The 15,364-nt window shown below is 42.7% G+C and overlaps 1 protein-coding gene across 1 annotated transcript in view; it reads left to right on the top strand.

Moving 5' to 3' along the window:
* TNFRSF21 (TNF receptor superfamily member 21) overlaps window positions 1-15,364 on the top strand; it is a 399,350-nt gene that overhangs the window by 317,228 nt on the left and 66,758 nt on the right. The gene's annotated exons all lie outside the window — the stretch shown is intronic.

Raw genomic sequence — 15,364 nt, 5'->3', positions numbered from 1 at the left:
TGACAGTATTACTGCATTCAGCCAATATTTTTGGTTACTTTAATTTGAACATTTTGGGAGTGCCTTTTGTGTGGAGTCTGCATGTCCTCCCTGCGGTTGAGTAGCATTCTGAAAGACATGCGTGAATGGGCGTGCCTTCATTGAAGGTTGGGCGTTGAGTTGGCAACTCGGCACCATAAAAAATCTACTGCCAATCATTAGCGGACCGGAGTTCCGCTGTGGTGACCCCTAACCAGGAAAAGCCAAAAGACAAACAACAACTTGGGTGCAGTTTCTATCAGTCTGTGTAGTTGTGTAGTACTAGGCACAGCATCCTGTCAGATTGTACATGGGTGATTACTAGGCTTACAGCCCTGTGGGGCCCTTTTAAGCCTTGCCATGCTTCCCAAATGTATCTGACAAATTCTGATACCCTGGGGTTATTTTGAGTGTATGTAGGCCTAGGCATGGCTTGTCAAGCATTACAGACTGCCTCTGTCTACTAGTGACATAGGCTCTGATGTTTTCTCTTTTCATTCATTCCTCAACAAGTGGGTTTGGATCTGACCATCAGATCTGACTCTGCTGCCTTTTACAGCTCATGGATACTGGAACCTCTCTATCTTCTCCCTAACCCATAATGCTCTGGTCCCCTACTGTACCTTAGATCTTGTTTGTTGCCTTTGCATATGGACGTGATCGCTGTTTACTCTCTAGCTTTAGTGTTGCTCTTGTTAAGTACAATATTTATATCTATGCTTTCTAATTACATTCTATATTATATACTCCTGCCTTAGCCTTCCTACACTTAATCGATATAATCTAGCATACCGTTGTTGATAATTTTATTTCTTCCTTGCTGTCAACCAAAACCTTTGTGGTAACTTCTCCAGTTATCATTGTTGGTAATTTTTCTCTTTCCTTTCTTTGTCTCATTTGAAAAAAAAAAAAAAAAATTATTTTATACTATTAGTGCTGTATTTTTTCACAGAATGTCTGAAAAACCTTCAGGATTTAAAAAAATGTAAAGATTGTAGCTATAAAATCTCTGCTTCTGATGCACGTGATTCCCGTGTGTACTGTTTGGCCCCAGCTCATTTAAGAGTCTTGCGACATATGTAAAGTCTTTAATCCATGGGCCTTTTTTTTTTTAAAAAAAAGCTTACTTCTGGTGACCTTTCCTGAATCTATATCTGGAGCTCAAACCTCCAAGAAATTAGAGAAAAAGGAGTCTATAAACAGTCTGTCGGAACCTTCCGGGTCCTCTTCTCCAAGTTCAGATCCTACTATTGTAGCAGTTCTCAAGGTGTCTAAACTATCAGATCTAAAGGCTAATCCCTCAGATCTGTCAGCTTCTAACAATCTACATCGGATCCGATACACTCAGAACTGAAGAAACTTCCTTGGACCTGATATGCGTCATCTCTCGATCCTGTTCCTTCCTGTCTTCCATCATCCTTCCTAGAAGGAAGCCACCATTCTAGAACTTCAGTGGCCTCTTCTTTTTGTTCTTCCAGGAGTCTGACAGAAGCACATGTGGATAGAATGATTAGGAGTTTGATTACTAACATTTTATTAACAGCAAAATGGAGTGGAAATACAATATGCGTACTTAAACATTAAAAGTGATCATAAAACAGGTACAAGTAGCATAGAAAAATAAAATGTTTATAGTGAAACAGTAAGGCAAAAGATAGAATCAGATCTGGCAACTTAAAAAATTCTACTAGACTGCATATTATACTGCAGAGGAACTGTGCATATTTGGAAATAATAGTTGTAGCATGAAATAGTGGACCGGAACAGAAATGTAACATACTAAATGTTCATACTTGAAAGAAAGTTGCATCTATTATACTCATCCTATCTGGTTAAGTAAAGCACAAGCACAACTGATGATAAACCTTGTACATTGCTCTGTCTGCCTCGTTCATAATCGAACACTACACACATGAAGTACCCATCAGGACCGAGCAAACTATTTCAGTCAGTGCAGCCAGTCTTTCATTTAAACTTTAATATTCCTGGGCAAATCCCTAAAAATGCCTGACACTAACTAGTCATCTTCCCACTGGTCCTCAGATGCCATTAATATATAGTGCAGCACTTGATAGCTTAAGAACTGCAATATATTTTCCCTCTTCTATGAGACCTACTTGTATGTGGTGTGTTTCTTAATAAAAAGCTTTTTTTTGAGATGCACAAACACAGTTTTAGCATAGTTTCTGATGACCTCTCCGAAGGGCTAGTATTTAAATACACCCATGGACTTAAGTGGATATGACCATGTGATATGTTCATTAACGACTATGGATATTTTTACGTTAGCCCTTTGACATTGCCAAGATTAAAATAAAATTGAGGTTTATTGGATATAAGCACATTAAATTTGAATTATGCAGAGGAATTAAAGCTGTTATCAGGATATACCTGAACTGATGTTAGTAGGACTGACCCCTGAGCTGGATGTACCACATGCCATGGTGTGAAAGGCAAGTTTAAAAAAAAAAACTTTCACCCATCCTTTACAGACACAGCTGAGGCAACTTACTGAAAATTCTATCTTATGTCAAACATTATGCTGTCCAGTTCAACCTATACTTGCCAGAACATGGTTAATGCACGTTCACTAGGATTAAGCAGCTTTCTCATTTCATATAATCTTTAACAGAATTACTATGCTCGTATACTCAGCTTCAGTAATCTGCTCTGTCACCTTACTATCAGATAATTTACATGACTACATTATACTGTGTTCCTCATAACTGCCTAATCATAAGTCTTTCCAACATTTGCTGTGTCTATGAACAGATGATGTAAAAGATCCATTGGTTATATTTTAACAGGCTTGTTTGTTGCTCTCATATTCTGCTTTACCTCTATAGTGCTAATCAAATTTCCTTTCAGTATGTACAATCTTTATGAAATGAGAACAGCAAAAAAAAAAAACTTGCATTTATATTATGTAACACTAAGTTTCTTTTGGTTCTGTTCTTTCTATATGGTTGATATTTCACAATAGTCTCTTCCTTATTCAGTCTATATATTTCCCCATAGTTTATTCAAGACTATGCCATTTCACTTCAGGCCTATATTAATAGTCATGTATAGCTGATTTTTCACCAAGTTTTGCAATTTCTAAACAAGCTCATATAGTTTGTCAAATGTCCCTTCAGTATACACAGCCTTCATGAAAGGAGAAAACAAGCTTGTTTTTATATTATGTAACATAACAAATCTCGTAGATTTATCATTCCTGTATGGTTAGCATTTCACCATATTCTACACACTACTTGGTCTCCAAGATTGCTCCATAAAATTAATGTAGTACTATTTTGACTCGCATCTATGTTAACAGTTCAGTGTGATTAATGCATAATCTAATGTCTGTTTTCATCGTTTCAGATGTATGGGTTATGAGATCTGACCTTGGTACTAACTTTGAACCTTCATCAAATCCAGAGCTGTGAATCCTCCCCTAGCCATAATTCCTTATGCTCCATCTTACATGCTGAGATCTCTTTTGCTGTTCCAGCAATATGGGCATGCCAGAGAGCTCTCAAACAGCTTGCTGTATCCTTCAACTTTTTTGCTACTCCTTTCCTACTGTGAGATATTTCTCTCACTCTTATATTTTTTAAATACACCCATAGTGGATGTGACCATGAGGTATGTCCATTAAAGACAATGGATATTTTTTCTGTAGTTTAGAACTTAAGATTATACTCTAGCATTAAACTGGTGTAGTCTAGTTAACTTGTGTAGCTGAGGTCTCTTTAACGTCCTTTCTTTTAGGATATCAACATGTCAGAATCCTCCCCATTCAAGAAGTGCTCTGAGTTTGGGCAGAAACTTCCACCTCAGGATCCACACTCTAAATGTGTTTATTGTTTAGGTGCCGCACACCTTGATGCAGACTGTTAGTCATGTGTCGTGTTCATTGCTAGAGCCCTTCAGACCAGAAGGGACAAACTTGTTTTAAAGGGGCTCCTTTCAGCACAGACAGGGACTACTTCTTCCTCTGCTTTGGCATCATGGTATTCTTGGAAGCTTTTGTTTCTGGAGTAGGATTGCCCTGTGTGGGACGTTCTGGTGATCCACTTATTGACCTTGTGGTTCAATGGGTATGGAAAGGATCCTAATGTGGTGGACCCCATCCATAATGCCGATCACATCTTAGCTGCGCCTAAGTAACACTGGAGTAAAGGTCCACCAGTAGAATCCATGGTGGTGGCAGCAGCCAGCAAGAAAGAGCCATCAGAAGAATGTTCCTCTGTTCATCTTCCTAAAAGAGAATCTAGGGCAATGGACAGTTTTGGGAAGCTGGACTATGCATCAGCGACTTTAGCCCTTAAATTGCTGAACTATTTGGCTCATTTAACAAGATTCCAGAAACTTGACCAAAGAGATCATGAAATCCTTCTCTGGGGTATTTCCTGTGAATGTTCAGAAAACAGACTCTTGGCTTTCCATCCTGCAATCTTCCTCAAATGTGGCCATGTGTTTACTCTCTAATGCAGCTGATGGTATGTTTAGAGCATTGGGCAACAGCATCAGCATGTACCAACATGCCTGGATGCATCTTTGTAACTTTGCAGAAGGCTTTAATTTGTCCTTTGTAAATGCCCCTTATGATGGCTCTACTTTGTTTGGACTTAACGTAAAAGACACACTTACCAGGAGCCAACAAGATGGTAAGAGTTTCTTTGTGGTGCAACCACACTTCTGTACCCAGCAAAGAACTTTCTCTAGGAGCCAGAGATTGAGGGGAAAAGATGTAGTTCAGCCAGTTACAGAGTACTTTCCACAACTTTCAAGGTGATAGGCCTCCCAGTGGCAGAGGGGGAGGCAGTTCTAATAGACTACTCCCTAGTGGCAGAGGCAGACCACACAACCAAGGTTTCATTGTCCATTTTCCGAGAAGGCCTTTCAGCACTCGGACTGCTGCACTTTGGAGGCAGTCAAGGGATGTCTATCTCTGCATCCTCTGGCCTGGCACAAAATAACTTCAGACTCCTGGGTGCTAAAAATATCCAGAAGCTATTCAGTTCCGTTTTCCATGTAATCTCAGAAAAGAAGTCCCAATGTTCCACCCAGTCTGTGAGATTTGGCAGCCATAGAAATTTTAAAGCTGCTTGAAAAAAGAGTCATACAACCAGTCCTCCAAGACCAGGTAGAATCTGGAGCCTGTTCTAGGTTCTTTATAGTACTAAAGAAAACAGAGGACCTTGGATCCATTTTAGACCTCAGTCACCTAAACTGGTTTGTGAAACCGAGTTTCTGTATGGTCACAGTACAGTCCATTTTACCTGTTTGAGGAAGAATGATTGAATGTGCTCCATAGATCTCCAGGATGCCTACTATCACATCAAAATAGCAAAGAGGTTTCTCCACTTCCTGCTGGGAGCCAATCTGTATCAATTCTGGGCACTGCCATTTGGTCTCCCCACAGCCCCCAGGGTGTACACCAAGATCATGACAGTGATAGCAGAGCACCTGCACCTGTTGAGGAGCCAAGGCTTTCCCGTACCTTAACGATTGGCTCCTCCATGCTTCCACCACTGGTCATTTGCTGATGTTCTTCGTGTTTCACTGTTGCAGTCTTTACATTTGGGTAATCTGCTGGCAGGTTGCCCTCAATCAGCCTGATTAACAAAGTCTTGGGTCCTGCGTCGGTTGCTGTGCCTTCTTCCATGACGTCTGGGGTATAAAACATGCAGCCGATGCCATTACATCAGTCTTTCTTGACGCGTGGTGCCTGAAGCAGAAGCAGTTCGCAAGTGCCGGTCGGCCGACTCCTGAAATTTTCGTTTTGAGTTTCAGAGCCGAAGTCTTCAACTAAAAAGCTAAGTACCCCGTTGGGGAAACTTTTTCTTGCTCCTTACCGATGTCAGTAAAAGTTAATAATTGTATTACTTGTGGGAAGCAAATTACCTCATAAGGATTTCCATTTGTACTGTATTCCTTGCCTAGGCCCTGACCAATGACGTACCTTGTTGTCGGTTTTGTGCTTTATTTAATCAGCGCACTATCTGTCGTCGGTACATTTTTGCTTCTAAATATTTTGGTTCACTGTTTAATTATCCAGAAATGACATCGGTTAGCAATCCGACTACCGGAATACTGAAAAAATGCAAAGAAAAAGAGTCTGTTGAGGTCCAAAACTGCCGACGACGCTTCTAAGCCAGTCGTCAGTTCGCTCTTTCGCAGCCCCTGATACCAGCTACTTCTGATTCGCAGGCCTCTACTGAGACCCATTCGAAGTCCGGTATGCCGCGAGATTCTTCAATTATGGAACCCGTGGATGTCTCTACCTTGGATGGGTCCAGAGCCGCTGTGCAGGCACCGGCTTCTGAGGGTGTATTCAGGCCTACAGATTTGTGTATTAAACAGACACCATCTTCAATATTAAGGCCAAAACCTCAATCTATGTCTAAAAAACAATGCCCAGGCCACATGTGCAGGCCCCTATGCCAAAAAAACAAATTATCAAAATGGCTGAAGATTTAATTACTCTAATCAGGGGTAGTCAACAACCCCCCCCTTCTAGGAGGCCTAGGGCTGAAATTGACTATGAATCTTCTAAACAGGACTCTGTTTCTTCAGATTCTTCTAATGAACAGGGTTTGTCCATACCTACTTATGAGGACTCTAATGTAGAGGATTCCATTCCTTCTGCTTCTCCCCTGAGGATTTTTCTTTTGGGGAAACTTTGCATACCTTAAGGGAATACTTCCACTGGGAAAGTCAGGATTTTTCTGAATCCAAAAAGAGGCTTAGGGATTTTCTTCTTCCTCAGCATAGGCCTTTGGCTATACCTCCCGTACTAGACATTGTTGGTTGTGTTTTCAGAATCCAGTATGGCCCCTGATTCCCTGCCTCCGACCCCTTGTAAGCCAGACATACTACAGGGTTCCTGACTTCCACAAATTTTTTTTTTCAAAAATCCTGTTCCGGACCCTGAAACCATTTCTCAGGGGCCCAAGGGCATTAAGGCTTCTACTGCTAAAAATCCTACCCCTTCTGAAAGAGATTCCAGGGTGCTGAATAGGTGGGGTAAAAAGGTTTATACTTCTGCAACCTTGGCAATCAGGGCTTTAAACTGTCAATTCCATATGCTAAAATACCAGCAGCATATCATGGGACTGCTTAAACAGAAAATGATGTTGATTTCTGACTGTGTGGAAAATAAAGATTTACAGGATTTATTGCATTCAGCTGAACAAGGTGGAAAGCATAATTTGCATTGTGGTTTTGATTCTTTGGAGGCCTCTTGCAGGGCTGCTGTAACTGGGTCTGTGCTTAGAAGGCATGCTTGGCTCAAGGAGCAATCTCTGCCTGATCATGTTAAATCAAAATTGTTGAATGCTCCTTTGCAGCAGGACCGTCTGGCAAGAAGGCTGAAGAAGTTCTTAAAAAGATGGAAGATGAAGCTAAATCTATGCAAACTGTGAACGATTACTTACAAGTACAACCTGGCACTGGCCTACTAAGAACTGGTCCTTTCCAGTTACTTCCAGTGCCACTCAAGCCAAACCCAGACATTCCAAAAGCACCAGGTTTCAGTCCCAAGGGACTTTCAGAACAAAGCAATGGGGTGCCTCCTCTTCCAAATCTGGAAACAAGAAGACACCTCCCTATGGTAAGCAGTCTTAATGACTTTCCTTTAGAATTACCAAGCACTTAACTTTTAGCCGCCCCTTTGGGGGGAAAACTGGCACTTCATGCAAAAAACTGGCAACTTATAACCCAGGACAAATGGGTTTTAACTATAGTGTCCCAGGGATACAGATTACATTTCCACATGTTGCCAACTCCAAGCGGATGGCCAGACCTGCCCCCAAATCAGTGGGCAGAGGCTCAGAAACAAGTACTTTCCCCTCTTAAACATGGGGGCTATTCAACTAGTACCAGAATAAGAAAAGGGACAAAGTTTCTATTCCAGACTTTTCCTGGTACCCAGAAAAGACAAATCATGGCATCCAATTCTGGACCTGTCTACTCTAAACACCTTTTTGGACATTCCAAAATTCAAGATGCTGACTCTTCACCAGTTACTTCCTGTGCTAGGCAAAGATGCCTGGTTGGCAACTCTAGATCTAAAAGAGGTTTACCTGCATATCCCAATCGGGGGAATCTTGCAGAAGATACCTCCGCTTCAAAGCAGGCTACTTGCATTATCAGTTCTCTGCACTGCCAGCTTATCTACTGCGCCCAGGGTCTTTACAAAGTGCTTGGCTCCAGTAATTGCATTTTGCAGGCAAGAAATATTCAAATATATCCATACCTGGACAATTGTCCAACTCGGGCAGTAGACAAGGCCATTCTTCTAAAACATCTGGCGTTTGTAAAAAGGGCTCTAACTTGTCTAGAGTACACCATAAACGAAAATAAATCGCAACTAGTACCCCCTCAAAAAATTACATTCCTGGGTGCAAGCTTGAATACAACTGCCCAGATGACCTTACGCCAGAAAAGCAAATTCAGTTGGTGATTTACTTCAAACAGGTGGCCACAAAAACCCAGGTATCTGTAAGACAAATACTGCAAGCCTTGGGGTTCATGGCCTCCTGCATTCTTCTAATTCCATATGCAAGACTGCATATAAGGAAACTTCAGTGGTACTTAAAAAGTTTATAGTCAACATTGTCACAGCTTGGAAACAATGATTCCTATCATACCTTGCCTGCAACTAGAGTTCCTATGGTGGGCAGAGGCCTGCCACCAAAACAAGGAACTGCCATTCACACCAACCCCTGCCACCCAAACCCTAACTACAGATGCATCAGACTATGCATGGGGGGCACATCTGGCAGGGAAGTGCATTCAGGGCAAATGGAGCCCAAATCAAATGCACCTTCATATCAAAAGAAATGCTAGCTGTACAGAATGCATGGACAGCCTTCAAGGACTACCTTCATCCAGGGCAACTAGTGGTAAAGACGTACAGCACCTCAGTTATGTGGTACATAAACAAGCAGGGGGGCACACATTCTTACCCCCTCTGTAGACAAGCCATGGCATTGTGGAACATGGCCTTGAGCTATCAAGTACAACTACAAGCTCAGTTCCTGCCAGGAAAGAATATTTTGGCAGACGAACCAAGCAGAAATCTCATGGACCCACATGAATGGAAACTGTAACCACGGATTTTCAGCATGTTGACATGCAAATGGGGGAGCCCAGACATGGATCTCTTTGCCTCACCCCAGAACTACCAGTTGGACAAATTTTGCACAAGAACTCCTCACAAAAAAGCCTGGAAAGTGGACGCTCTGTCCTTCAGCTGGGAAAACCTATCAGTCTATGCCTTTCCCCCTTTGCCTTTGCTCTCCACAAACTTCTACTAAAAGTCAAAAAGGACAAACCAAAAATGATTTTGCTTGCTCCAGACTGGCCTCGCCAACACTGGTATCCACTACTACGCAGTCTGTCACAAACCTCTCCATGGCACCTGCCTCTAACACCTTCCTTACTGTCTCAGCAGAACAACCAAATTCTGCACCCTATGCTCCAAACATTGAATCTTGCAGCTTGGCTAATCACTTAAATCCCCCTTTAGCATCCCTCAGCAAACCTGTGATGGATGTCATTTTGGAGGCAAGAAGATCTAGTACTAGAAAATCTTATGCTGACAAATGGAAAAGATTCTGTGCCTGGAATCCATCTCAAGGAATGAGGACAGCAGTGCCCAATTTACCTCCGATTTTGCAATACTTAACTGAGATGCTTCACAAGGGCCTATCTTTTTCTTCCATAAAAATCCATCCCTCAGCCATTTCAGCTCACTACAACACAGAACCCCCCTCTTCTCTCATCCTCTACTCAAACAGTATCTCGGAGGGGCCACACCCAGGAGAGCCTGCCTGGGACCTTAACTTTGTATTGGAGAAACTCACTCTACCTTTCGAGCCAGCTGCTACTGCAAACCTAAAATTTCTTTCCTGGAAAACAGCCTTCCTTTTAGCAATCACTTTGGCTAGAAGGATTTCTGAATTACAGGCCCTTATGGCAGTGGAGCCTTTCATCATCTTTCATGGGGATATAGGGTGTCACTCAGGACCCAACCCATCCTTCATGCCCAAGGTGGAATCCAGTGTGTCTCTTAATCAATCCATTCATTTGCCAACTTTCTTTCCCAATCCACAGAACAAAGGGGAGCAGATTCTGCATTCATTGGATGTACACAGACAACTTAGATTTTACTTGGACAGGACTAAATCTAGAAGAAAATCTGAACAACTGCTGGTAGCATTTGCTGCAGGGGCAGAGGGAAAGGCCATTTCAAAGCAAATCATTTCCAAATGGATAAGCCATTGTGTTCATTTCTGCTATAAGCACCTTGGAAAACCTATCCCCCAGGGAATCAGGTCCCATTCCACCAGGGCTGCATCTACTTCTACAGCCTTCTCAGAGGTGTTCCTACTAGGGATATTCTAGAAGCTGCTACCTGGAGTTCAGTCCATACTTTCACCAAGCACTATCATTTACCAATTTTCTCTAAATCCAGAGTTGGCTTTGCCACTGCTGTTTTGCAGGGCCTTCTAGCCAGTCCTAATGCTGCATAAATCCATCCTCCCAACCTTAGCTTTGGGAATCTATCCAAATGTAATGACTGCAACAGTGAAACATGAAGAACATAGTACAGTTGTATACACTTAACATAAATGTAGATGTTCGAGTGTATTCACTGTTGCAGTCCTGGTTACCCTCCCTCCAGCCCCCTGTTTTTTCTCTTACTATGCCTCTCCTTTATTTTACTACACTTAAAAGCTTTTTTGGTGTATTTGCTTTTGTTTGGAGGTAAATATTTTTGTGTTTTAAATTATTTATATATATTTTGCTCCCCATTTGGCAAGAAAAACTGATGTAATGGTGTCGGCTGCATGTTTTATACCCCTGACATCATGGAAGAAGGGACAGCAACCAATGCAGGACCTAAGACTTTGTTAATCAGGCCGACTGAGGGCAACCTGCCAGCAGATTACCCAAATGTAATGACTGCAACATTGAATACACTCAAACATCTACATTTATGGTAAGTGTACACAACTGTACTTTATGCCACCTGGACCAGGTACTCCATTTATTTCTGGACTTCTGCCAAATGTTTACTAAATCCACACAGTGTATAATGTTCATATGATGCCACCTACACTCGAAAATACAAATAGCCAGCCTTCACCAGTCCAGAGTTCTGTCACTTCGTCTCGCACCTTTTCATATTCTGCATCTCCCATGCGAGGTTAGTTCTGCGTGTTGAGTCTCATAGCATCCACAATACTAGTGGTCCCTTTAGCCAGATTACTACATAAGCGTATTGCAGTGGGCTTTCAGTCCACTGTACTGCTAATCTATTTACCTTTACAGTTGAAAATCTGAATTACGCAGATTTGCACACAACCCATTGCTTGTTGAATAACATCCACAAAGATGACCCAGGGTCACCCATTCCAGGCAGAATCGCTGATTGCAGCAGTGACCATGGATATGTCCCTTCCAAGATGGGGATAACATTTTGAGGGGAGAATGGTCCAGGGTACATGATCACTATTGGCCAATCTTCACATCAATGTCTTGAAGCTGAGAGCACACCTGCTAGCATTGCAGGTGTTTCAGGACCTCCTTCCCAAGAGTCTGATTTAAATGCAAGTATGGTACATCAAAAAGAAAGGAGAAATCCATTCTTATTCTTTATGTTGAGTGGCCATGAGAGTATGGCAATGGGCAATGTCTTACAGCTCTTTCTGGCAGCAGCACACATCCCAGGGTTATCCAGTGTACTTGTGGACAAATTGAGTAGAATGGTTCTTATGCCCCACGGATGGTCTCTCAATCCTGCAGTGATGCATGTAATTTTCAGACACTGAAGCCAACCTTGCTATGACTTTTGCATCCTATCTAAACAACAAATGCAGCAGTATTTTGTCCTAATTCCCTCTACAGGGACAGTCACCGAGGGATATTGTGGTCCTGTATGCTTTCCCCCTTTGCCCCTGATGAACAAATTCATACAGAAAGCAAGAGAGAGCAAGACCAGTGTGATCCTCATTGCCCCTTCTTGGCCCTGACAGACATGGTTTCTCTACCTATAGCCTCTGTCCAAACCTACTGACTTACCAGTCTGGACTGCCTCCTCCAGACCAGAAGTCCATAAAGTTAACTACATGGTTCCTCCAATTTTGAGCATAGCCAGAGATACCAGGCTTCCCCAGCAGTAGTCCGTATTATTTCTGCTTCACAGAAGCTGTCCACTAGAAAAAGTTATCAAAGTAAATGGAAGAGATTTTCTTTTGGACCTTCTCCAAAGATCCTGACCTGTTTTCAGCATCTATTCCATCCATAATATTTTTTTTATCTGATCTTTTTAATAAATGTTCCTGCTTTGCCACTATCAAGGTACAGTTGGCTGCAATTTCACATTTTCATATTGGATGTAAAGACATTCCAATAGCTTCTGTAAAAATTTCAAAAGCCTTTGTGAAAGGTGCTTTTGTACTGAGACCTCCCATTAGAGACCCAGCATCATTATGCTACAAGCTCCAACTCTGGCTCCATTTGAAATTACTACCATTGCAGACCTAAAATTTGTTACTTGGAAAATAATTTTCTTATCGGCAATGATGTCAGCCAGATGAATCTGAGCTACATGTCCTGTCTTCTAAGCCTCAATATCTTGTATTCCAGAAAGATAGATTCCCTTACAACAAATGCATCAACTTAATTTAAATCAATCAGTACATTTGCCTGTGTTTTTTTCCCATGGTATTCAAACAAAGGAGAATACTTGCTGCATATGTTAGATGTTCACATGCAGCTCAGATTCTATATACACAGGACAAAAGAATTTAGAAAGGATTATAAATTGCTCATTTCTTTTTCTAAACCAAAGTTGGTGAAGGCAGTTACTAAGGTTAATTTATCCAGATGGTTTTCTGATAGCATTACTTTAGTGTGTATAAGAAAAATTTACCCTTATACGGTAAACCTACCATTTCAGCTAGAACAGTTTCCACCTCTGCAGCGTTTAGCAGAGTTTTATCTGCTGGTGACATTTGTTTGCTACAGCCACCTGGGCTACAGTACCCACCTTTGTGTCCAACTATAAGTTGGACACTCAGTCTAGATCATGTTCCTCATTTGGTTCCACCATACTGAGGAATGCTCTTCCTTGATACCACCCAGTTTAACATCTTGGGATTCTGTCCCACATGTTTGAACCAAAAGAAAATAGACAAAATTGGATGTGAAAGTCATGCACTTACCATAACATTAGATATATCTGATTTTCCTCCTGTTCAAACTCCTTTCCAGATTGTCATCTATGGCTTTGAGATTGAGTGGATTTTATTCCCTCTCAATGCACAGTCATGTGAGACTTTACCCACTTTTTCTCAACTTTGAACCCTCTAAATTAGAGGTTAATTCTCAACACTGGTCCTTTTAGGCAACAAGTCCTCTTATTTCATGAGTTTATTGATCAGCATATTTTAACTAATTTTTTTTCTTCCTTGTTTTTTTTTTTTTTTTTTTTTTTAGTCTTTGTTAAATTTTCTTCTGTTTTATAGTATCAGATGTGAGAGTGTTCAATCTCGCCGTTTGTTCTTACACATGGGTGTCGGAGCCGATCCTCGGCTCCGAGTCGGCTGCTTAGCAAAGCTCTGCATCCAGAAGAAGCTCGAGACCAACCTACCTCCCACTATTCCCTCTGTCTTTACCTCAGATCTAGTTTGCCGCTGCAACCGATCACATCGTTCTGAAGAGCTCTGAGCCAACTGGAACAGATAAGCTAACTTTTCAAAGAAAATTTTCTTTAAAAATTTCTAGGATTGTAGACTTATATAGTGTGTGTGTGTGTGTGTGTGTGTGTGTGTGTGTGTGTGTGTGTGTGTGTGTGTGTGTGTGTGTATGGTCTGGTTTCCCCTTTAACTATATATATAGTGTTTTAATACATTTATATTTAGTTTAGGTTACCTAGGGCCTACCCCACCTACTAAAACCCGGATTTGACTACTTGATATACTTGATATCATTATTGCTGTGACACTTTACTTTTTGACATTGTTCTTGACTTTCAATTCTTATTATGTCAGAGAAGGTTAAGTCAGGTTTTAAAAGATGTCAGTGCGGACAGAAGATGTCTGTCACCGACAACCATAGCTCCTGTGTCTACTGTCTTGGCCCTCTCCACCTTCAGGAGGACTGTTCAATATGTCATTCCTTTAGTGGAAGGGTCATGACAGATAGGCGCAGGAAGCTTATGGACAGAGGTCTTCTGAAGCCTGCTTTCCAAGAGGCTTTAGATAAGTCAGACCAGACTTCTAAATCTTCGAAGGAGTCAAAGACTTCGGAGCCCACGTCATCGGCTCCAAGTTCTTCTTTTAAAGTTCGTTCACCGGTTCCACAGACTTCGGGGCCGAGTGTCGAGCTATTGTCTGTCACCGAGCCTCGGGTCTTGGAACCGGTGACGGAACTGCCACCTCCTGCTCTTTTGAGGTCGGCACCGTCCTCGATTCCTTCGACACGGTCTTCCAGGCCCCTCTCCGACACCAACGTAGATCGTGTGGTGCAGAAGCTGATGGAGAACACGGCCCTGTCCAAACTCATTGCAGTCTCCTCTCAGTTGGTGTCGAGACTCGAAGGCCTTCCCTTGTCTCCATCTGGTCCTCTTCCGAGGCCTACTCACTCGGAGCCGGGAGACGCTGATCTGCTGATAGTGGAGCCCTTGGTGCCGGAACCGTCTCTTTCTCGGTCGACACCGTTGACCTGGACTCCGTCGGAACCACTACCGGACTCGCGGAGCTGACAATCTATCCTTGGGTCCGGGACCGAGAGCCGAACCGATGTTTTGGTGCTGACTCTCCCTCTCGGCGCCTCGGCACGGATCACCTCGGCTCCGTCTTCAGGGTCGGTGCCCTTGGCTTCCGCGTCGGAGATACCTCAGCGTTCTTCGGAACCGGGGGATTCCTCGGCTCGGGGTCCGGGGGCCTTCGACCTTATGAGGAAGGTATTGTCTTCCCAGACAACTACTTCAGCAGAAGCAACGTCTCCTTCCCATAAAGGCCTGTTGTCCTCTTCTGCACCTATGGCTACACAAAAGCATCGAGCACCAGTGTCTCAGCCGCTCCCAGAGGGAGCCCCCTCTTCCTCGGAGGCTTCATCGGATGCCCCCCCCGATGACGTCCCGAGGAAAAGACTGTGCAAGAGGAGGCACTTAGATTCTCCACAAGAATCCTTAACATCGGATACTGACTTGGATGAGTCAGAGGGGTCCCCAAAATCACCCTCGGAGGATGTCTCCTTCTCGGACATCCTGGAGATCTTAAAACAGAGAGGTGATTGGCAAGCCCTACCCCCTTCTGAGGATGAGTCAGTTTTGCTGAAG

This window comes from Protopterus annectens, chromosome 2.part1, assembly GCF_019279795.1.
Source record: "Protopterus annectens isolate FY-2018-M chromosome 2.part1, PAN1.0, whole genome shotgun sequence".
Lineage (NCBI taxonomy): Eukaryota > Metazoa > Chordata > Ceratodontiformes > Protopteridae > Protopterus > Protopterus annectens.
Note: the sequence above shows the minus strand (reverse complement) of the source record. Positions and strands in the feature narration are given on the sequence as shown.